This window comes from Rana temporaria, chromosome 2 (assembly GCF_905171775.1).
Source record: "Rana temporaria chromosome 2, aRanTem1.1, whole genome shotgun sequence".
NCBI lineage: Eukaryota > Metazoa > Chordata > Amphibia > Anura > Ranidae > Rana > Rana temporaria.
The window spans coordinates 193027432-193052158 of record NC_053490.1 but is presented as its reverse complement, the minus strand read 5'-3'; positions in this window follow the sequence as shown (position 1 = coordinate 193052158).

Sequence of the window (24727 nt, the reverse complement as noted above, 5' to 3'; positions counted from 1 at the left end):
TGCCTGGGCACTAATTGTCATATCCCTGGTGGTCTAGGGTGGCATACCTGGTGGTCCAGTGTTGTGGTCATCCCTTGTGGTCCTGTCGGCAGCCTGGTAGTCCTGGGCAGGCATCCGAGGGGGGGCTGCACTGATAAACAATCAGCACTGACCCCCCTGTCAGGAGAGCAGCCGATCGGCTCTCCTCTACTCACGTCTGTCAGATGCGAGTGAGGAACAGCCAATCAATGGTTCTTCCTGTTTACATTGTGATCAGCCATGATTGGACATGGCTGATCACATGGTAAAGAGCCTCCTTCAGAGGCTCTTTACCGAGACCGGTGTAATGGTGTGTCAGACTGACACGCCGCACCACCGATTTCCATGATGCACACCCCCACGGGTGCATGGTGACTGTTATCCTGCTGGACATCATATGACACCCAGTCAGGATAACTGAACCATCGCCCAGCCATCATTCTTCTATAGGCCGGTGGTTAAAGTGTGTTTAAACCACTGTAGGCAAAAGCTAAGCATTTGAATGATTGATGTGCAGCCCTCATGATCAAGTCTAATGAGGTCCTAACAAAATACAAAGGCCCAATGCCTGTAAGCAGAGGTAGTTACTTCCTATAAGCAGGAAACTCTCAATTTTCATCAACTCAAATAGTGATGGCCAAATTGATTCAAACAATAGGAAGACCAGGCCTATGATCTCTATAGACAATTCCAGACTGATTTACTTAAGGTTTCCTAGACAGGAAATATATGGGATTCCTATGCCAGCTTTGCTTGAGAGGTGGAAGCAAGTGGTTTGACACAGTGGGGTTTATTTATTAAAATGGGAGAGTGTAAAATCTGGTGCAGCTGTGCATGGTAGCCAATAAGCTTCCAGTTTTTTGTCAAAGCTTAATTGAAGCTGAAGTTAGAAGCCGATTGGCTACCATGCACAGTGCACCAGATGTTTTACTCTCCAGTTTTAGCAAATCAACCACAGTAAATTCTGCCACATTAGGTGTTTTTTTGTGTCACAGACTGGGGCACATTGCTAGAGAGTGCCGTGCTTTGAAAAGATGCACGTTTATTTTTTCTGCTGGAAATCTATGCCTTTCCGTAAGAATTAGAGTGGACTTTCATCTGAGTATTTCCTTATGGTCTGGAGGACAATGGACGTTTATCTGGAATTTTGCTTCCACCTACTGCCAAAGACATTGCTAACTCTGCTGTAAGGAATTCTGCAACTTGTCCAGTCCCTGGAAATGTCTGATTGCCCATAATATAAAGGGGTTGAAAAGGAATTCACAATTGGGCAGGGCTATTTTGCCCTTTCCTGGACTGAGGCTTTAAGAGCCGCTAAGAAATGTTAAGTTTAGGTTTTTCCTATATTGTGCTATACAAATCAAGAGATGAAATGTGCTACTATGGCCATTTTTTGTGATTTTTTATAGCATTAATATAAAGTAACATTTTAGTTACATATGTTGTTTTTAGAAGCTAGGCCTCCCCATTGATATGTAAACAATCTAATTAGACTAGTTTGTAAAGCTCAGGGTAGGAAATTACCACAAAGTAACCTTAAAAAACAAAGCAAAACATAGAGCCAGCATTGCCATGAGGATTGGACACATGCACCAAGATATCAAGGATTTTTTTTTCAGCAAGCATCATGACTGATGATGGATTTACAACAATAGGCTTTTTTGGGAATTTTTATTTCTTTTAAACAAAGGATGTTTGGGTGTCTTTATTTCTAAGCTACAACTTATTTTTTTTGTAAATGAGTAGGGGATATATGTACCCCCTACTCATTCATGTAGAGGGGCAGTATCTGGGGGCTACCTTATTATTAAAGGGGCTTTTAAATTCCAATAATCCACCTGTCCATAGACCCCCACAACCACCAGGGAAGGGTTGTGGGGAAGAGGCCCTTTTTTAAAGTCAGGTTGTATGCTCAGATTAATAGTCTGGAATGGATTTTTAGTTGGACCTCACAGTTTTTTCCCCCGCATACAGTCCTCTTAAAAATCCTAACCAGGCCCAGAGGGTTTGGTATTAATTTTCTGGGGAAGGGAACCTCACACATTTGGGGGGGGGGGGGCTGATTGCTTTTTTTTTTCTTGTTGTAAGATGTACTACAGCAAAAAGGACATTTACTAAGAAAAAAAATATATACAGTACAAATTGCCAACAAATGACATTCATTGCCAGCTCACAAACATCTCCAAATGTCCCACAAAATACACAGAAGACTCTTTTGTTTACCATGGATTTTCGTAGAGATCAGGATTGGCATCTCAACTTTAGTGACAACCCAATTTGGGATTTTGTCTCACTTTCACTCTCAGTAAAATTATTAAACAGGACAAATAGAGAAGGTGAATCTCCCTATTGGGACTCAGTCAGCATAAAAACCTTACAAATGTTGTATCCCCCCCACTCCAAAAATAAAAAAATGTTTTACCTTTAATTAACATTTCCAGGTGAGAGTTGATATTGCTGCACTGGTCATTGTATTTTTTTCTGGTTCACAAAATGGTAAATTAATATATGAAAAAGTGTGGGAGAGAGATAAGAATTTGAAAGGAATGCAGAGCAGAACAGTACTTTTAATTTTGACAGTATTTAAAATAATTTTGCATATATTTTATCATTCGTACATGCAACTTGTGGTAAGACTCTATTTCATTGTAGCATAGTTATTTATGCTGAAAAAGACAAAGGCCCAACCAATTATATTTTTTTACTTTTCATTGCAGAAATTCAGAGAAAGTCAGAGAAAGGCAAAAACCTTTATGAACCAAAGTCCAGTTTGATAACAGATGAGAAATGGATGTCCAAATGAATGGAACTATTGATGAAACTTTTTCTGAAAACTCATATCTCTGCATGACAATTAATTGTCTTCTCTTTCCATCAGTTTTAAAAATTAAACTAAGCTACCTGAATAATTTACTAAATTAGACCCTAGAGGACTGTGCATATCCTTTTGAAGTGTTGATTTGTATCCCATTGCTTTAGAAAATAGTAAATAGAGTTTGTATTTAAATGTGTTTGGATGTGCAATGCCATTAAGAAACAGCATAGATTTCACTTTTAGGACACTACCATGAACACCAATACACTTAAAGCTATGCTATCATATGCTCTCCATAAAATGTATGAACCTTATAATATAACTAAAGACAACCCCTTTTTTCAGATTTGGAGAGAGTAGTGAGGGGATAGAACCACTGTTAGGTTTGTATTGCTTACAGAGAAGAAAACAAAAAGGCGCCTCCAGGTTAAAACGTAAATGAAGCTTTTAATACATAGATGACAGTGTGAACTTACATTTTAAAATCTAAAAATCCGGTGAGGAAATAGTAGAATCAGATGCTGGGAGAGGAGGATGAGAGGGACGTCTATCCGGGCTGGTTGTTTGTGCTGGTAGTTTCTCCGGGGACACTCCTGTACCTGTCGGGTCTTGTGCTGTAAAACTTCCCTCATGACCCACTGCAACACTACCCAATCCCAGGTCTTAAATATATACATGTTTTTGTTTATTTTTGTAACAAGGATTCACCTCCTATTCAGTGGACTTTATCCTACCCCTGTGTCATTTATTTTGCAGCGCCACAATTTTCTTTGTTAGGTTTGTATTGCTGGCTGTGTTCCATTAGTTAGATCCACTTTCTTTAAATGCCCTTATCACCAATATCATAAAGAAGAAAAGTGAGGGTAAATCCACAATTTAGAATTGCCACCAGAACAGAAATAGAGGGGAAATCTTTCAATGGGGACACTTGCTCCCATTACAACTGTCTAAGATGGGATTTACCTTTTATTGCAAAGATATTCCTCTCACATACTGTTGATTCTACAGAACAGGAAGTAAAGAGAATTCACCCAAGGAGACACAGATGGTGAAAAAAGTAGAACATTTTAAACCCTCCTCCACGCTTCCCCCCCAAAAAAGTTTTAGCTTAAAGACAAGATTTTTTTTTAGTATTTTATAAGATTTGTATGTGATGCAAACTTATCTTAGATAAACTTCCACCTTAAACAATTCTGAAATAATGAGTAGAGATGGGCGAACGGTTTGGCCTGAGCATAAGTTCAGGCCAAACTTTCGTTGTTCGATCGTTCGGTAAACAGCCGAACGTTCAATTGTTTGTTCGCCCCCCCCCGAACCGACCACAATGCATTGCGGTGCTGAACAGTGAGGCGGCACAACCCCAAGGAGGTCGGCATCAAGAAAGAGTAGAGAGCAGCCACCCTATTCCATCACATTCTGCAGCTGTTATTTTCCCGGCCCACTCCCCACAGCTCAGATGTCTGGACCTTTTTCTTCACATCTGCAGCAGATCACACTGTTGCTATCTATAAACTGTGTCACAGGCACATCAAACGTGGCAAAAACACCAACCATTTGGGTACCACATGCCTAACAAGGTATTTAAATTCCAACCACTTGGCCCATTGGCAAGAGCACAAAAAAAGCCACACAAAAGGGGCACAAATCTGTCCCTCCTCCTTACCCACGTCAATCTGCCCCTGTAATACCGAGTCATTATTGCAGGGTGTCCAAGGTCCTAGCAGCTCATCTGCCAGCAGCACACCACCAGCTGTAGACTGTAGTCCCTGCCACCCATATGCCCAGCTCCTGAATGCAAACTTGTCAAAGCTGTTGACTCTCCAACTTCTGCCTTTCAGCCTGGTGGATTCTGCCCCCTTCCGTGAATTCTCAAAATGTGCTGTACCACAATGGCAGGTTCCCAGTTGCTACTACTTTTCACCTAAGGCCGTTCCATCTCTCTACCATCACGTGGAAGGGAATGTTCTGGCATTGTTGGGCAAGGCAGTCAGCCATAAAATCCATCTTACTGCTGACAGGTGGTCCAGCAAGCATGGGCAGGGATGATATATTTTGTTCACAGCACACTGGATAACCCTGCTTGAAGTTTGAAAGGATGCAGCTTGTTGTGCCCCCACGTCTCCATACAGCTGGCAGTGATGATACCAGACCTGTGAGCTCTACTCCTTCTTCCTCCTCAACCACCTCCATACTCTCCTCTGCAGAATTGCCCTATGAACATTAGGTACCCCCTAAGCGTTCAAAGGGCTTTTCCCAGAGTCAGTCTAAAAGGTTCCATGCAGTGCTTCAGCTGGTGTGTTTAGGGGACAGGAACCACACCGGAGCAGAGATTCTTGCAGCTCTGCAAGGACAGGCCCAGAGGTGGTTCACACCACGCCAGCTGAAGCCAGGAATGGTGGTGTCCGATAATGACTCAAACCTCCTGTCCACCCTTAGACAGGGAAAGTTGACACATGTGCCATGCCTGGCACATGTCCTCAATTTGGTGGTGCAGCGTTTCCTAAGTACGTACCCAGGGTTGCAAGATGTACTCAAGCAGGCCAGAAGAGTCTGTAGCCATTTCAGGCGGTCATACACAGTCAGTGCTTGGTTTGTTGAAATTCAGCAGGAATTCCACCTGCCTGTAAACTGCTTGATTTTTTAAATGCCCACCAGGTAGAACTCAACTTTGGGAATGCTGCAGTGACTATACATGCAGCAAAGGGCCATCAATGAGTACTTGTGTCAGTAAGGCACAATGACAGGCTCAGTTGGTCAAGAAAGGAGCGTTGGTGAAGGTGTCCACCTAAGTGAGGCATTTCAGATTTGTTTTAGTCCTTGACGCCCAGGGCTGTCAGCTTCCACATCCCATCGGCAGTGTCTGCATTACATGGTGGATGATTACCTCGGGGCCAAAACAGAGATGGAGAGCTTTCCAGCAGACAATCCACTGGCTTACTGGGTCATGAGAATAGACCACTGGCCAGAACTTGCCCAGTATGCTATAGCGTTTTAGGGCTGCCCTGCACCCAGTGTGCTTTAAGAACGGGCATTCAGTGCTCCAGGTGGTTTCGTTACTGATCATAGAACTCGTCTGTCCACAGGCTCCGTTTGACATTTATAAAAATGAATCAGTCCTGGATTACCAGCTATGAAGCCCCTGATGCCGATGTCACTGATGAAGTCTTTTTGAAATTTGACATGGACTGCAGAATTTGAGGCTGCCTAGCTTTGAGGGTGTTCAATCATTTTATCTTGAAGGATGTTTTTGGTATAGGTTTCATGGGCACAATTAACACCCAAAGACCAATGTTTTCAGCACCTGTTTGACAGGTGCATATCATTGCAATTTTTTGCAATGATGAAGCCCCTGGTGCCGATGTCACTGATTAAGTCTCTTTGGGATGTGTCATCTCTGCAGGACTTTGAGGCTGCCTAGCTTTGAGGGTGTTCAATCATTTCATCTTGAAGAATGTTTTTGGTATAGGTTTCATGGGCACAATTAAAACAATTTTATTGTGCTGGACCTCATGACAGGAGCAGCAGTTAAAAAGCTGGCTAAATGTATGTTTTAGAAATAATGAATAACTTCTGTATGCAACAATTGCATGCATTTTTTTTTTCTATAACAGAAAACATTCATGCTGTTTAAAATGATTCTGTAGTTTATGCTTCAGTCAGCTCAAAGTCAAACACCAAAAAATACCCTGCATATACCATTATATACAAAAAATAGTGAAGTCACTGGCCTTCTTCCACTATCTCGGCGCTATGGAATTCACAGACCTTTTATAACTTAGTAAATGAAAATAATGTTACCATTACCATTTAAAATTAAAACACATCTAAAATTCAGCAGCCGCTTTAAAAGCAATAAATGCACATACATAAAACCAAAATAGTAAAACAACAAGTCTTTAAAGTCTTGCAAATGACTAAAGCAGCGCCTATTGTCACTCCTCTTAACGTGAACAATCTTTCTTATAATAGTTCATAAGAGGTATGGAAGATAGAAGAGGTGTCAGAGTCCAGGTAAACCCACAGGTACTTCTAGACTACAAAGTGCTCTCCACTGCAAGTAGCTTCCATCGTGTGTCACACACCCTTTTTGGGTTTATACTCACCAAAAGGTTGAGTTTATCAGGCACCGACAAAGTAGTATATTTAATCGTCTTCCATATCCGGACTGTAATCGATCCCAAGAAAGCTCTTCCAATATCCGGCAGGAGGGGGGTTGGGGCATTGGCATTGTCCTTTAAAAAAAAGAAATAAAGCATTCAATAAAAATGGTTCCCGCTGCTGTGATGTCAGACATTGCATGTGATTCACACCGCACTGCTGTGCAAATCACATGCGATGTCTGTGTGATACAAATTTAGCCATACAGATTGCATGACTGAATTCTCATCGTATTCAGACCAAACTCATGCAGGGCCCTTTTTTTGGCATGCACCAGAATCAGATCCAAATCCTGTCCAAATTGGCAGTTCTCACTGCGATATGCAAACCGATCTGGGGATGTCATTACCTTTGTATTGGCACTCCAAGTAGTTTGCATAGGGCAGTGTGAACCGCCAGCCGGAGACATGCGATGCAGGAACCATACTGAATTTTCAGCAAGCCAAATTCTTGCTTTCATCAAGATTATCGCTATAAGGTTATGGTGGGAAGGCACCACGACACCCTAAGACCAATTTTAACGCACACGTTACTTCTATCCAAAGTCAAAGTGACACCAGAATGTATCTAAATAATTTCTAATCTTGTTCCCAGTGCACTACATTGTGGCCTCATCATACACATTGGCTCCCCAATTGTTGCTGAGCAAAATAAAGGCAGCTTGCAGGAAAAATTACATTTTTTGGGGCTTTATAAATTCAATTATTGCTGCAGCAGATTCTAGACATGGTACGGATCTGCCACTTTACAGTTAAGCCCTGTACACATGGTCAGGATTCTCATCAGGAAAAAAATGTTGTTTTTCCTGACGAGATTCCTGGCAAGATTTTCTTGCCGGCCGAGTGTGCACATGTACAATTCAAAAGAACCACCGTTCTTTTGAATGGCACGAACGCGGTGACGTCATCGACTATGAACTTATACCCACAAATGGGCACTGACTGGCAACATTATGGTCCATATCAAACAAGTGATGCAGAGCAATGCCACCCATCAGTGTCATCAGTGCCACATCCCAGTGCCCATTCATGCCCATCAATGCCTACCTATCAGTGACCATCAGTACCCATTCATGTCACCTATCAGTGCCACCCATAAGTACCCATCAGTGCCACCCATAAGTACCCATCAGTGCCGCCTATGAGTGCCAATCAGTGCCGTCTATGAATGCCCATCAGTGCCACCTATGAGTGCCCATGAGTGCCGCATACCAGTGCTGCCTATCAGTGCCCATCAGTGCTGCCTATCAATGCCTATCATCCGTGCCCATCAGTGCCACCTCATCGGTGCCGCCTTATCAGTGCCCGTCAGTGCAGCCATATAAGTGCCTATCATTGAAGAAGAAATGTACTTATTTACAAAATATTTTAACAGAAACAAAGAAAAACTTACCTTTTCTACATTTTCGATCTTTTTTATTTGTTGTGCAAAACATAAAAATCGCAGAAGTGATCAAATACTACCAAAAGAAAGCTCTATTTATGGGAACAAAATTATAAAAAATGTGTTTGGGTACAGTGTAGCATGATGGCGCAATTGTCACTCAGATTGCGACAGCGCTGAAAGCTGAAAATTGGCTTGGGCAGGAAGGTGTAAAAGTGCCTGGTATTGAAGTGGTTAATGCTACACTTAGAAGGTGCTGCTTTTGTTCCTTTGCATACTTGAGCAATATTTGTTTAAAAGGTTGCTTGCAGTCTCCATGGGTAATCCATATAACAGGGTGATTATCCTTAATCCTAAATTGCAAGACAAGGAGAAAAAATTGTCACTATTAAAGGAAGTGCCTGGTCAAGGACCTTTGTGGAGTGATCAAAAGTAGGGTTGAGCGAACCCGAATTGTAAAGTTCGGGTTTGTACCAGACTTTTGGATTTTTGGTACCCGGACCCGAACCCGAACAATTTACTGTAAGTTCGGGTTCGGTGTTCGGCAATGTAATGGCGCGCTGCAGGGCAGCCAATCAACATTTGTTTTACTTGTGACCTAGAAGCCATCACAGCCATGCCTACTAATGGCATGGCTGTGATTGGCCAGTGCAGCATGTGACCCAGCCTCTATATAAGCTAGAGGCACATAGCACAGTCACTCTGCTTTAGATAGGGTAGGGGAAGGCTGGTGCTGCTGCTGCTCGAAGGGAGAGAATTAGATAGGAGTCAGACTGTCCTGCTTCAGAAATCAAATTACTCAGCGATCTACATAGCACAGTAAGTCACTCTGCTTTAGATAGTTACTTTAGGGAAAGGTTCCTGCCTGGTTTTGCTTTTAGGGAGAGAAATAGATAGGAGTCAGTCCTGCTTCAGAAATCAAATTACACCAGCACTGAATATGTTTCTGTGAGATACACCCTTTAGATACTTTAGGGAAAGGTTCCTGGTTGTTTTTGCTTTTAGGGGGAGAAATAGGAGTCAGTCCTGCTTCAGAAATCAAATTACATCAGCACTGCATATGTTACTGTGAGATACACCCTTTAGATACTTTAGGGAAAGGTTCCTGCCTGGTTTTGCCTTTAGGGAGAGAAATAGGAGTCAGTCCTGCTTCAGAAATAAAATTACACCAGCACTGCATATGTTACTGTGAGATACACCCTTTAGATATTTTCTTCTATTGTGCTATTCAAAAAACATCCATTTCGTGAAAAAAAAAATTGCAGTGTTTCCTCCAGTGTTTGCAGTGTTTCCTCCATATCTGTACGTGTGAGATAAACACTTTAGCTACAGTTCTTCTATTTTGCTATTCAAAAAACACCCATTTAGGGCAAACAAAAATATTTTGCAGTGTTTCCTCCAGTGTTTGCAGTGTTTCCTCCATGTCTGTATGTGTGAGAAAAAAACTCTAGAGACTGTTCTTCTATTTTGCTATTCAAAAAACACCCATTTAGGGCAAACAAAAATATTTTGCAGTGTTTCCTCCAGTGTTTGCAGTGTTTCCTCCAGTCTTTGCAGTGTTTCCTCCATGTCTGTATGTGTGAGAAAAAAACTCTAGAGACTGTTCTTCTATTTTGCTATTCAAAAAACACCCATTTAGGGCAAAAAAATATATTTTGCAGTGTTTTTTTATTTTATGTTATTTTAAGTTATTTCCCTATCCACATTTGTTTGCAGAGTACTTGCCATGCTCTTACCAACATTTTTGGTGCCATTTGCAGCCCTCTAGCCCTTTCCATTACTGTTTTAGAGACATTTTAGTACTGAAAAGTTCTGGTCCCCATTGACTTCAATGGGGTTCGGGTTCGGGGTCAAGTTCGGGTCAAGTTCGGGTCCCGAACCCGGACTTTTTTCCGAAGTTTGGCCGAACCCAACGAACCCGAACATCCAGGTGTCCGCTCAACTCTAATCAAAAGGTATGATTGTAAAGAAATATGTTTATTTAAACTATTTGAATTCACTTTAGAATTACATTAATATTTTAGAGCTGATGTTAGATTTTCTTTTGCTGGGCTTACATATATTTTAAGGTCTTTTTGAAAACATAAGGAAATATTTATCTTTCATATATTATGATAGTTCAGTTTTATAAATGTGAAGCAATCCTTCGGCACAGAACTTCTATTCAGTTATCACTGATCAATGGTATAGGCAGTCTAGACATTTACGCATCCTGTTTGAGCTTCTGGGCCTTTCTTTGTAGTGACTGACTGTGGCCTTTGGCAAGTCTAGATTTGCAGAAAGTCTGAGAGCCAACAGCCTAAGGCAGTGGTGCCTACTAGGGCCATTGGCCATGTTAATTCACCTTATGCCAGAGATGATCATTGGAAATCACTGCAACCTAGTGGTTCAGCCCTGTCTGTATTTATTTTCTATTTGTGTTCATTACAATTCCCCCATGGTCTGCCCATTTGATTTGTGCCTTATAGTGTCTGAATAAGATTAGGGTTAGGTTAGGGTTAGGGTTCTATTAACCTAATTCCTTTGAGCCTAGTATGAATTTAAGGGGGGTCCTAATACAAAGCAAGACACAATTCATTACCAGACCCTTATCTTAGCATGCAGCCTGGCAGGCCAGGAACGGGGGAAATTGAGTGTCCCTGCCCTCATCTGAACCATACTGAGCCACATGTCCTAAACATGGGAAAGGTACCTTGTTAGGCTAGAACTATGTGGCAAAGCACCTTGCCCCCAGGCCCGGATTTACTCCCTTTGCCGCCCCAAGGCCGGGTCCTACGCAGTACGGGGGGGACATTATCTGCCGGGGGACTTTTTCGGCAGGACACTGAGAAGCACGGGGGGGGAGGGGTGTTGCTGCCAAAAATGACATTGAGCATTGGGGGGTGCTGCTGCCGAAAATGACAAAATGACATTGAGAACCGGGAGGGGGGTTGCTGCTGCCAAGAACTATCTCACCTCCTCTTCCCTCTGTTTTTTCTCCTCTCCCCATCCGTATAACAGGGGGGAACTCCCGATATGAAAGTGAAAGTGTCCTCTCCTCTCAGCAGCAGTGCCGCCCCTGCACCCACTGCCACCCCGAGGCCTTGCCTTGTTGGCCTTGTCTGGAATCCGGCCCTGCTTGCCCCCATATTGATGAGAATAAGAGGTTTTTCCCCACAACCTGTGTCTGTGGGTGAGGAGCTGATCAGAATCTAAAACCCCCCTTTAAAAATAAGGGGCCTAGATATACCAACCCCTCTATGTGAGTAGGTATCACTAATAATTCAGCGGTACATAGTGTCTCTACTAATTCACAATACAAGTTTAAGGTGTACATAATGACAAATATTTTGAAAGTCCTTTTTGTAAAAAATAGTCCCCTGTTGCAAATTCATCATCATACCCATCATCTAGCAATGCAGATCCTCATCAATCATGATGAACAACACCTGATGCCAGCTGAAACAAAAACATGCTGATACCCACTTGTCCCATCTACTTCATGTCACTACATATTACTAAGAACAGATTTCCTGCTGACAGCTGAAATGTCAGTAAAGGGGAGGAGATGGTTGCTTAAATATGTATTAGGATATGTAATTAGACAATGCCATACTTTTAGTTTGAAAACTGTAAAATAAATCTAATACAGAAGCTGGACTTTGCCTAGATTGATGTTAGCCTAGGTACTGTTTGCTTCCAATAAGTTTTATAAAGAAACATTGGCATATGCTTTCAAGAAGTTCATAAAATCAACATATAGGGGCAGATCCACGTACCTGCGCGTAATAATCCGCCGGGCGCAGCGTATCTAAGATACACTACGCCGCCGCAACTTATTTTTTTTTTCGAATCCTCAACGAATTTGCACCGTAAGTTACGGCGGCGTAGTGTATTTTGGCGGCGTAAGGGCACGGAATTCAAATGGATGTAATGGGGCGTGTTTTATGTAAATACGCTGTGACCCGACGTAAACAATGTTTTTTTTTAACTGCGCATGCGCCGTCCGTGGGGATATCCCAGTGCGCATGTTCCAAATTAAACTGGAACCAGCCAATGCTTACGACGGTGACGTCATTCTACGAAAATCCCTATTCGCGAACGACTTACGCAAACGACGTAAAAAAATCTAAATTGGACGCGGGAACGACGGCCATACTTAACATTGAGTACGCCACCATATAGCAGCTTTAACTATACGCCGGAAAAAGCCGTACGAAAACGACGTAAAAAAATGCGCCGGCCGGACGTACGTTCGTGGATCGTCGTAAATATCCAATTTGCATACTCGACGTGGAATTCTACGGAAACGCCACCTAGCAGCCACCAAAATATTGCAACTTAAGATCCGACGGCGTACTAAGACGTACGCCTGTCGGATCCCTCCGAGATGCCGTCGTATCTTGTTTTGTAGATACAAAACAACGATACAACGTGGGAATTTTAAAAATACGCCGGCGTATCAATAGATACGCCGGCGTAATCCTTTTGTGGATCTGCCCCATAATGTGTATTATTATCCGTTTTTATAAAACTAGATTGAAAATTGTTTTGCAACAACAATTTTCAGTCAAAGAAAAGGTACTACAACTTGCCTAGGGAATAGTATAATTAAAATACAGAAATGCTGTCTTTATTTTATATGTAGAGTGAAAAATGGGATACAGAAATATATTGTATTGTTAATCCAAATTCCCCATGTAGTAATCAAAAATATAGAGACTGAGAATTTTTAGAGATTCTGTTATCAAATAGTTTTCCAGTAAGTTGTGGGAGGAATTAAGTAAAATTTTTATAATAGAGACTGAAAATCAATATCTAAATCAGATGTGTAGCTTTAACCAAATCAGACTGTTTAAAATAAATATCTATTTGTATGCATTACTTTTACTTAGAACGCCTACAGCTTGCTGTTAAATGCAATATTTCCCTTCAAGAGGTGTTAGGTATTGGAAGATTTTGTACATTTTATACATAGTTTACATGGATGGATAAGGTTAGTGAGGAAACAAGTTAATAGGAAAATCCAGATTGTCATAACTCAAAATAGGCTTAGAAGAAAATCACGTCAGCAATTTTATTGTGCTGGACCTCATGACAGGAGCAGCAGTTAAAAAGCTGGCTAAATGTATGTTTTAGAAATAATGAATAACTTCTGTATGCAACAATTGCATGCATTTTTTTTTCTATAACAGAAAACATTCATGCTGTTTAAAATGATTCTGTAGTTTATGCTTCAGTCAGCTCAAAGTCAAACACCAAAACATACCCTGCATATACCATTATATACAAAAAATAGTGAAGTCACTGGCCTTCTTCCACTATCTCGGCGCTATGGAATTCACAGACCTTTTATAACTTAGTAAATGAAAATAATGTTACCATTACCATTTAAAATTAAAACACATCTAAAATTCAGCAGCCGCTTTAAAAGCAATAAATGCACATACATAAAAACAAAATAGTAAAACAACAAGTCTTTAAAGTCTTGCAAATGACTAAAGCAGCGCCTATTGTCACTCCTCTTAACGTGAACAATCTTCTTATAATAGTTCATAAGAGGTATGGAAGATAGAAGAGGTGTCAGAGTCCAGGTAAACCCACAGGTACTTCTAGACTACAAAGTGCTCTCCACTGCAAGTAGCTTCCATCGTGTGTCACACACCCTTTTTGGGTTTATACTCACCAAAAGGTTGAGTTTATCAGGCACCGTACAAAGTAGTATATTTAATCGTCTTCCATATCCGGACTGTAATCGATCCCAAGAAAGCTCTTCCAATATCCGCAGGAGGGGGGTTGGGGGCATTGGCATTGTCCTTTAAAAAAAAGAAATAAAGCATTCAATAAAAATGGTTCCCGCTGCTGTGATGTCAGACATTGCATGTGATTCCACACCGCACTGCTGTGCAAATCACATGCGATGTCTGTGTGATACAAATTTAGCCATACAGATTGCATGACTGAATTCTCATCGTATTCAGACCAAACTCATGCAGGGCCCTTTTTTTGGCATGCACCAGAATCAGATCCAAATCCTGTCCAAATTGGCAGTTCTCACTGCGATATGCAAACCGATCTGGGGATGTCATTACCTTTGTATTGGCACTCCAAGTAGTTTGCATAGGGCAGTGTGAACCGCCAGCCGGAGACATGCGATGCAGGAACCATACTGAATTTTCAGCCATAGTGTGTCACACTAGTGTCTTCTTCCCTGCTTAAAATCACTCACCCCCACCACATCTTCTGCCATCCCCTCCTCCAAAGTGGTGTCCTCTGCCTTCTTTCACATCACCCCCCTAGTAATATACTATGCCCCCCACTGTAGTGTCCTCTGTACCCCCTTTACACACACATGGTAGTGTCTTCTGACACCCCTAACAGTAGTGTCCTGTGATCCCCTCCAAAGAAGTGTCCCCTGCCCCTATCCCCCATTTAAGTGCCCTCTGCCTCCTCCCCTAGCAGTGTCCTCTGCCATTCCCCTCAACTGTATTGCCCTCTGTCCCCTATAGCAGTGTCCTCTGGCCCCCTCTGCAGTGCCCCCACAGCAGTGTCCTTTGCAGCCCCCTACCTCCCCACAATAGTTTCCTGTGCCCCCCTCATAGTGCCCTCTGCCACCCCGTAGCAGTTTCCTTTGCAACCCCTCACAGTAGTGACCTATCTTCTGCCCCCCCTGCATAGCACTATCCTCTGTTTCTATCCCCCCAGTAGTGTCCTAAGCCCCTCCGTAGCTGTTTCCCCTGTTGCTCCCAACACACAGATGTAGATGGCTCTCTCCTACCTTTCAGCATCTGTACATCACAGAGGAGTTGAGAGGCTGTGCAGTGCTGAATGGAGGGCGGCACCGGGAGCTGCTTTAGTTAATTTTTTATGTAAATAAGCTGATGATTGGTTGCTAGGACCGCCTAGCAAGCAATCATCTTCTAATTAACTTGCAAAGGTAACTAAGGCAGCTCCAATTCCCACCCTCCATCCAGCATGGCTTTGCCTCTTGCTCCTCCCTGCTAGTGAAGGAAGAGTAATGTCAGCGGAGACAGGGGAAGCATCGGCACAGCCTTAATTGAGATCTACCTGTCAGCTTCCTGCGATCAACAGGTAGCTTATGATTGACGGGTTGTGGACCCATCTGTATGGTTTCATCTGCACAGCAAACGTTATTCATTCACAGGTATCTATAGATAAAGTAAACAAGGCCTCTTCCATGTCCACAGCATACAGACTTACAGTTCTCATGGATTACGAGTGCACTTAATCAGCACATTCACTCTTACTCCAGCTTTCTATATGAAAGCCGTTTCAGGAGGTATGGGCAGAAATCTGGAGGAGAACTGAAGGCACTTGACATTGCCACCCTTGATCCAAAAAAGTATGTGCATTTATTATTTAATCATTTTACAACTTTACATGATTGTGAATATATTCAGTTTAAAGCTGAACCTCTGCCAAAAATAATATAAACATGAATAGCCCAAAGATAAAATAACAAAACCAGTGTTTGTTGCAAAATACAACTTAATTCAGGGTCCATGCAGTGCTTCTTTTCTGTTATTAGATGGCCAGCATCATTTAATATACTTCCTCTGAGCCCAGTTCATCCTGGACCTGCCCCAACCTGTTACTGAACAGTGAAAGGAGATACATGACAGTCATCATAGGCAAATTAGATCACCCTTTCTGACTTTTTTTCTAAAAGAAAACATGGCACGCAGACCTCAAAGGTCCCCAAAAGACATTATGGTCTGCTATGAATTCTGGGGGACCTTTGGAGGGGTTATAGGGGTTGGTCTGCTGTTTTTTTTATTTATTTGCCAGCAATTTATGTATATTTTTTGTGAATGTCACCTTTCCTGTAGCACATCCTACAGAAAGGTTGAAAAATAAAATTGCAGACCCTTTGAGTCTGGTATGGATTTTAAGAGGGTACCTCATGCAAAAAACTAGATAAGAGTTAAACCCCTTTCACACTGGGACGGGTTTCAGGCACTTTAGCACTGAAATAGCTTCTGCAAAGTGCCTGAAAACCGCCTCCATTCATTCTAGTGTGTCTTTTCACACTGGAGCGGTGCGCTTAGGGGACGTTCTGAAAAGTCCTCCAAGCAGCATCTTTGGAGCAGTTTGGGAGTGCTGTATTTAGTACCTTAAAATGGCTTTAAAAACGTTGCAAAACTGGACGTTTTACCCTATTTTTTGGGTAAAAAGTTCCCTGCTAGCAGCCAAAAAGCTGCGCAAAAGCACAGTTTAAACAGTGCTAAAGTGCCACGAAAACTAGCTGTTGCCCGGGCACTGCAGTGTGAAAGAAGCTTAAGTGCCCCCAGGAAATCCATATTAGACCTTTTATCTGAGCATTTAGCCTGGCTGGCCAGGAAACAGGGGCTGAGCATCACCCTCTGAGCCATACTACGCCATATGCCCTTAACATGGTGTTGTGCTAAGGTTCCTTCCTGGCAAAGCACCATGTTTCCATGTTGATGAGAACAAGGGCCTCTTCGCCACAACCCTGGTCATTTGTTGGGGGTTTGTAGGTGGGGGCTTATTAGAACCTGGAAGCCTTCTTTAATAATAAGAGACCTCCAGATACTGTTACCCCAGTGTGAATGACTATAGGGTACAAAATAGCCCTACTCATTCACACAAACAAAAGTCACCTAGAAATGAAGACACTAGAGCGTTTGACAAGTCCCAAAAAAGTCACTCATTGTAAATCCATTGTCAATCATGATGCCCATCACCTAGAACTTGCTGTAAGAAAAAACCCATTGTTATTATGCTCACTACCTATCCCTTAGGAAAACACTGTCATCAGCTTTTTAAGGATAGGGGCTAGGATAGTGGTGACATTATTGCCAAAATTTGGCTATGATATAACCCAATCCATTCCCCACCAATTTGCTTATTGGCTGAGAATTTCAAGTTAGGTAAGTGAATTGGTTGAGTGACATCAATTGTTGGTAAGGAAGTGGAGGGTGCATCCTTGACAACCATTGATAGCTGGAAGATGTCACGTTCATCCACACAAAGCACCCTAAATGTTCAGGCACCTAAATTTCAATGTGGTATCGGATTCAGCCTACTGTCTATGGAAATGGGGGGCAAGAGCTCCCAGGAGGTAATGAATCCCATTGCTATTGTTCTTCCTTGTGATAAGCAGAGCCAGAACATTGAAATAAACCTTCTTGGTTTCATGAGTTTAGCAGGCAAGGTTTCCAAGAGTTGTACAAGTTGGTCAGATTGCGCTTGCTTATCTTATTGCCCTCTAATGTCTATGGGCAGTCTAAGGGTCAGGCCTGCTTTGACTAAAACAATTGACTAACTAAATATAGCAGGGAATGCTAATTTGTTTTCTAATATATGGATGACTAGATGAAAAGGTACAAAGCTGAATATGAAATATGATATTAGGAATAGAATATGGGACAACAAACACGTAGAAATGTAAATGTCACTTAAAAAGTACTTTAAAGTATAACAGTTACAATAACTAAACATGTACATTATGGATTTCTTTAATGATTGGAGTGTTTCCCAGTATTTCCCTGAAGCAATGTTATGTATCATCTTTTGCAGAATTTATCACAACTATATTTTAGGAGCTAAAATTAAGATTTAAAACAATATGTTGTGAGATATATCTATGAGGCATGGTTTCATATGACCTTTTTATACTTTTCTCAATTCTATTTCAATTAAAACCTTATCTGAAATAACTTTTTTCATTGCTATATTTTTAATATTTGCTGAATCATATCATATTTTCATAGTAAGGTTTCAAATGTCTTTGACATGTATTGGGGCCATCTAGTGGCTATATGTATTACAGGAAGTCTTATATGCATTTTTGATGGGAAAAAAATGTGACAATATCAGTTACAGGGTAAAATAAACCACCTGCATTGCTTAGTTTCTCATAACGCATGCAGACCCAGTCAAAAGTTTTTTTTTTTTTTTACATTGACAATACTACTTTAAATGAATGCCCATACATCTTATACAAGTTTGCAGTTATGAATGTACAGTGTGGATGTTTTATCTTCATACTATGAACACTCTGTCTTTGTGAAGCATGCTAATGCCATTCTTTGGAAGATTAATGACAGTGATGTTAGGACAGCAAAGTGTGATGGACTGTATGTCATTGGCCATTTCTATTTCACCCAAGCGCCCCAAGGCCTATTATTAATAACTAGGCTAATAAAAGTAAAGGTGGTGTACTAAGATGCCAAACTAGATTGCAACCAAGAGGATCAGTTTTGATTAGGACTGTCTATAGGATTACCTTTGTCCACAAACAAAAATGCACCATGCCCTGTTTGATTTATGTGTGGGATTAGACTATAAAATAGTAGTCTAAAATAATATAAAATAAGTATTTTATATTGAAAAAAAAAGTTTTCAGTAAAGAAGTTTTTATTTAGATTTTCCATTCTAACATATGGCCCCTTCAAAGTCCCATTTGTTTTTATGTTTTCCTTTCTACATTATAAAATTGTAGCCTATTGTAATAATTTTTTTGAGTAAAAAAAGTATTTTAGTAAAAAATAAAAATAAAGCGAAACTTCACTCTTCCTGATAGCATCATAACACATTTACTTTCAGATATCACATGACAAAGACTTTTAAAGTCTCTTTTTTTTTTTAAAGTGGTAGTAAACCCGCTGACTTTTTTTTCTTTACACTTGTACAGGAAAAGGCATAATGAGCTAGTATGCACCGCATACTAGCTCATTATGAAATACTTACCTTAGAACGAGGCGTCGGTGTCCGTCCCGGTCCAAGCCGAGGCAGCTGACATTTCGACTCAGCGTGTCTTCTAGGTATCGCGGCTCCATCACTCCTGCGCATGCGTGCGGGAGACTTCTTTCCGGCAAGGTCCGGCGGCTGTTGGGCCTTAAGCTGAAAATCCCCTGTGCGCATTCGCCACTGCATTCAGCGGCTCATTGCGAGGGGAATATCTCCTAAACCGTAAAGGTTTAGAAGATTTTTTTTTACCTACAGGTAAGCCTTATTATAATATTACCTGTAGGTAAAAGTAAAACAAATAACTGTACTATCACTTTAAGTAACAAACATCTCATACTTACCTGCTCTGTGCAGTTGGTTTTACACAGAGCAGCCCCAATCCTCCTATTAGTGGGTCCCTCTTTGCTGCTCCTGACCCCTCACTCCTATCGAGTTCCCCCAAAGAAAGAAGCCTTCTATGGTGGCACTCATGCAGAGTCACAGCTCCATGTATCCATTCAGACATGAAGCCCTGACCAGGCCTTGACCCCTTTCCCTCCTGATTGGCTGACTGACTTTGATTGACAGCCACAGGAGCCAATGGCGCCACTGCTGTGTCTCGGTCAATCAGGATTGTCCCGAATGGCCGAGGGACTCGTGGACATTGCTGGAGAGAGATGGAACTCAGGTAAGTAATTAGGGAAGTGCTCGGGAGGCTGCTACAACAACAATGGACTATATATTTTTCACCAAGTAGGTCAGTAAGTGAATCGGTTCAAACAGGCTATTATTATTATTATTATTATTATGTAATGAGTAAATATGGCCCTTCACTTTCTAGTGGGCAGCCCAGGATGAGCAGTATACTGTATGCTTTGGGATATTATTACACACTTGCTTAAAAAATGCTTTTACATGAAACAATCTTGGTTCACATGAGATTGGATTCATACAAATGATGCACACTCAAGATGACCGTAAATGTGTGCTTTTCACATACATATAATCCATTTTTGTGATGAAGCAGCAATATAAAATATTGAGATTTATTTAAGGCATTAGCAAAAGGGTTTATGTGGGATGTGTTGGGCTTATTTACATGAAAAGAAAGGTGACATCATCTCTGATAAAGTTTCTCTGTGGGGTTGAACATTTCCTATTTAAAATATCCCATTACTGAGGTCGTTTACACTAGGAACGATCGTCCGAGACACAATGGAATTCTGGATCCCGTGGCTAGAAAAGCACTCAGAAATGAAACTCTTTATTAAACAGTTCTCCAGTGAGAACAATGACTTTAAGTAGGTCTATGAGTTAAGGAGGAGCTAATTCCTAAAGCAGCGTGGGCTTTGTTTATTGGGAAATAGCTGCCTGTTCAACTCTTATTACTGCTGGTTGCTTGAGAAACCAAGCAGAGAAAAATACTGGTAGTTAAAGCCTAGCAGTACCCAGGACAGTGCTAATAAAGTGTAACAAAAACTGCCATCGTTTCTTAAAAGACAAAGTTTCTAAGGCATACAGGATACAAAGCTCGGCAAACAGAAAAAAAAAAGATTTATTTTCCATTCATTATGCCTTGAAATTGGTTTTGTGTGATCGCAAATGCTTTATTAAAACAGGCACACCGAATACTTTAATACAGTTCTATTAATAATGTGTTACTTAGTTTCCAACTGTGTCTGTTTAATAAAGTACACTTCTCTGCTCAGTTGTGATTATCAATAATAGTTAATGAAACTTTTAGAATGGGCTTTATATTCTTTAGTGTTTTCTGTAAATATATATTGCTCAGTAGACATAAGGGAATTCTCTTCAAATATTGCTGTATATTACTAGTTCTCATGGTGGATCAGGAAATCTCTTAAGCACCCATATAACACCAGCTTTAGACACTGAAATGTTACAAATCTTTTTGTGTTACTTTAGCCTTTTCAGGCAGAAAGAAGTTTTCAGTGGTAATCTTTGTTTCCCATGTGAAAAAGTCAAACTGACTTAAAGGCCAGCTCAATTCTAAAACATTGTTTTAGTTGTATGACATGCTGACTTTTTACATTTCCTTAGGACCCCAAAACCATTTATACACATCAGATTTCTCAATTGATCCCAAATACAGTGGCCATTACAAAACCAAATAATGGTACACACAATCACCCCTAAATGTGTCTCTCTAAAATCTCTTAGAAAATGAAAGAAAAATATAAATGCTGTATAGTCATTTAGTATAGCACAAAGATCCAAGGTCCTCAATAGCAAATACACTAGGCAAAGTTGTCAGCTAAATCAGTGGTAATCTCAAGTATTACCATATAAGAAAAAATTGGCTTTTGATTACCTTTTTTTGATTCTTTGTCTTAAAGCCAGTGTCTTGGCTGCCATTCTTCTTCTTCAGTTGGCGACCCTGTCTATTGATTTGCTTCCATGCCATATACTGAAACAGGGGCAATCTCAAACACACCATTTGCCTCCCCAAGCAGAGAATATGAGATTGGAGACAGTGGTGTTGTTTTAAAAAGGGAAGCGATGAATTGAAAATTCTCTTTGCAAGCAATACCCAAACGTGCACAAGGAAAATAAAAGAAAGGATTTTGAGTGCCCATAACTGGATGATTAAAGTCAGCATAAGTTTGCCTCAATCAAGTGTATAAGCTAAGTGAAATTTTAATTTGTGTATTTTTCAATCCCTCTACAAGAAGTACTGATGATCAAACCAAAAATAGTTGTTCAATAAACAAAATTTTAAGCACTTGAGTAGAAGCCTGGCATGCATCCTAGTATCTAGGGCACTGCATGTACGAGTAAGAGAGCATATAAATAATATTAAAAAGGGCCTTAAAACACACAGTGGGCCAGATTCTGAAAGGACTTACGATGGCGCAGCGCCATGTACGCCGTCGTAAGTCCGAATCCGACCCGTCGTATCTATGCGTCGGATTCTTAGAATCAGTTACGAATATATATCCATTAGATCCGACAGGCGTAAGTCTCTTACGCCGTCGGATCTTAACTGCTTTTTTTTTGGGCCGCTAGGTAGCGCTTCCGTCAAATTCCGCGTCGAGTATGCAAATTAGCTAGATACGCGAATTCCCGAACGTACGCGTGGCCGACACAGTAAAGTTACGATGTTTATGTTAGGCTTTTCCCGGCGTATAGTTGCCCCTGCTATATGAGGCAATAGTGCGGCGTAAGAATGTTAAGTATGGCCATCGTTCCCGCGTCGAAATTTGAAAAAGTTACGTCGTTTGCGTAAGTCGTCCGTGAATGGGGCTGGACGTCATTTACGTTCAAGTCGAAACCAATGACGTCCTTGCGGCGTACTTTGGAGCAATGCACACTGGGAAATTCCACGGACGGCGCATGCGCCGTTCCACAAAAACGTCAATCACGTCGGGTCACAGTAGCTTTACATAAAACACGCCCCCCTGATTCAAATTTGAATTCGGCTGGCTTACGCCGGCCGATTTACGCTACGCCACCGCAACTTACAGAGCAAGTGCTTTGAGAATACAGCACTTGCCCGTGTAAGTTGCGAAGGGGTAACGTAAATCAGATACGTTACGCCCGCAGAATTTTTCACTGCTGTACGTGAATCTGGCCCAGTGTGTCCAGACATTTCAGAATGTGTCACCATTGTGACCCCATATGTTTGACATTTTGGGGGATTAAAAAAGTCTCTAGACATTGGAGAGGAGGTAATTACATTCGCCAGTTAAGTCACTGTGAATCATTCTGGATTTATAAAACAAATTTTAAGACTCCTGCTGGCTTGAATGTAGACTTTGATCTTAATTGTTTTATTTCGGATAGGTAATTTTCTATATTTTATTTATGGTGTTTTATGTATATTGATTGCTTTTGGATCGCGAACATGAGTTAGCAGAATGACGTTAATTTTTATAAAATATTCTAATTCCTTATTTTCAGTACCCCTATACATTTTGGAACATTTGGTGTGCATTAATAATGGTGAGATTGCTGCATGTTTATTTGTTGCATACAATTTAAATTATATCCCTTCTTGCATGACAACAAAAGGAATCACTTTTATGATTAAGACGTCTTTGATGTCTTTTGTAATTGTTGATTGTATCGGTCTCCGTGTTGCCTGTAATCAGGCAGGACACGTGATGTTCCAGCGTTCACCTCTCTGTCCAGGGAGACTAAGCCAATTAGGTTGTCATGGTATTGAGTATTTAAATGAGGGACGTCAACGTGACTATGAAGCCGCTGATGAAGTCCCACCCATGGACGTAACGCGTAAGGGGGGAGTCATGTCTGATGTCTTTTTGGTTTGAAACTTACAGCCATGCTCATATGCCTGCACTTGGTTTAAGTGTTTTTTTTTTTCTATGTATGATTTTAACTTTTTTGGCAATAAATCTTTTCAAACAGAGAGCACTACACTCTTCTTTTATTATTCATACATGTCCTGAGGAGAGATAGTTTATGCTAACATCACCATATCGCTGCATGTCTTTATCCCATATTGTGGGAAATTGCTGAGTGACCTTTTCATGTTGAATCAATGAGGTGAGAGGCTAGAGCTGTCTGTGGTGGATGGGCTGTACTGTATCACTGTCTTGTCTGTCATCAAGCACCTTACACTTGGAAATATAAGAAGCAGAGAGAAGAGGTATTGCCAAAAAATAATTCTTCAGAGAGGAACTACCAGTATTTTTAAAAACTAAAAATCTTTATTGAACATTTCACATAATACTGACAACTAGTAGATATATAAATATACCAACCTCCACCACATACATCTAAAAATAGACAATTGTCTTGAGGACACAGGTGGTCACCACAAACAGACATACAGACCTATCAGATATCATGCATAGGTAATTCTCTTTATTCAGTCCTGATTCGGATGTAATAAGGTAGAAGCAGAGGGCAGTCCGCTCAATGTGCCAAACTGGATGATTGTTGATATAAAGAGTTCATGCACTTGACTCCAATCGGGTAGACTGGGACTTAGAAACACACAGGATATGGTTTCGTAATGTACAGTCCACATAAATTGGACACAGGGTTGTTATTGAAGGGTCCTCCCTGGTGTATGGAAATATACATGAGCTGTCCACTTATCTGTGCGAGCTGGGGACGAGCTAATGGGTTTTAGGAGGGCAGGTGAGTGTGCGTACATATATATCACTCCCAACTGGAGATAGGCATTGATACAGCTCACCACTTTGCCACTCATCCAATATCCGTCTCGTCCAGGTCCTCAATGCAGAGCCAACATTCTGCCCATATCTAGGCTAAGTCTGGACCACAGTGGGTAAAGAGATACCTTTGTTCAGTGTGTCCTGCATGCACACAACTTTTTCTCATGTTCACTGAGTTAATGGACGATTGTACACAAATGCATTTGCGCACATGAGGCGTAAATTACTGACTAAAAATGCAGATTATTCCTCTTTTTTTTTATGAAGAATACACAATGCGTGTTTACGCGCCTGTGTGTATAGGCAAATTACAATTAATGTGCTGTATTTTAGCTCAGTAAAAAATAAGCTGTACTAAGCCTTTTCAAGCTGCAGTGTGCAAAAGGCCTTATGCAGCGTACACACAACCATTTTTAATGGTCTAGAAAAAACAATGTTTTTTTTCGACCTGATTCTTGTCAAGCCTGCCTTGCCTACACACGATTGTGAAAAAAAA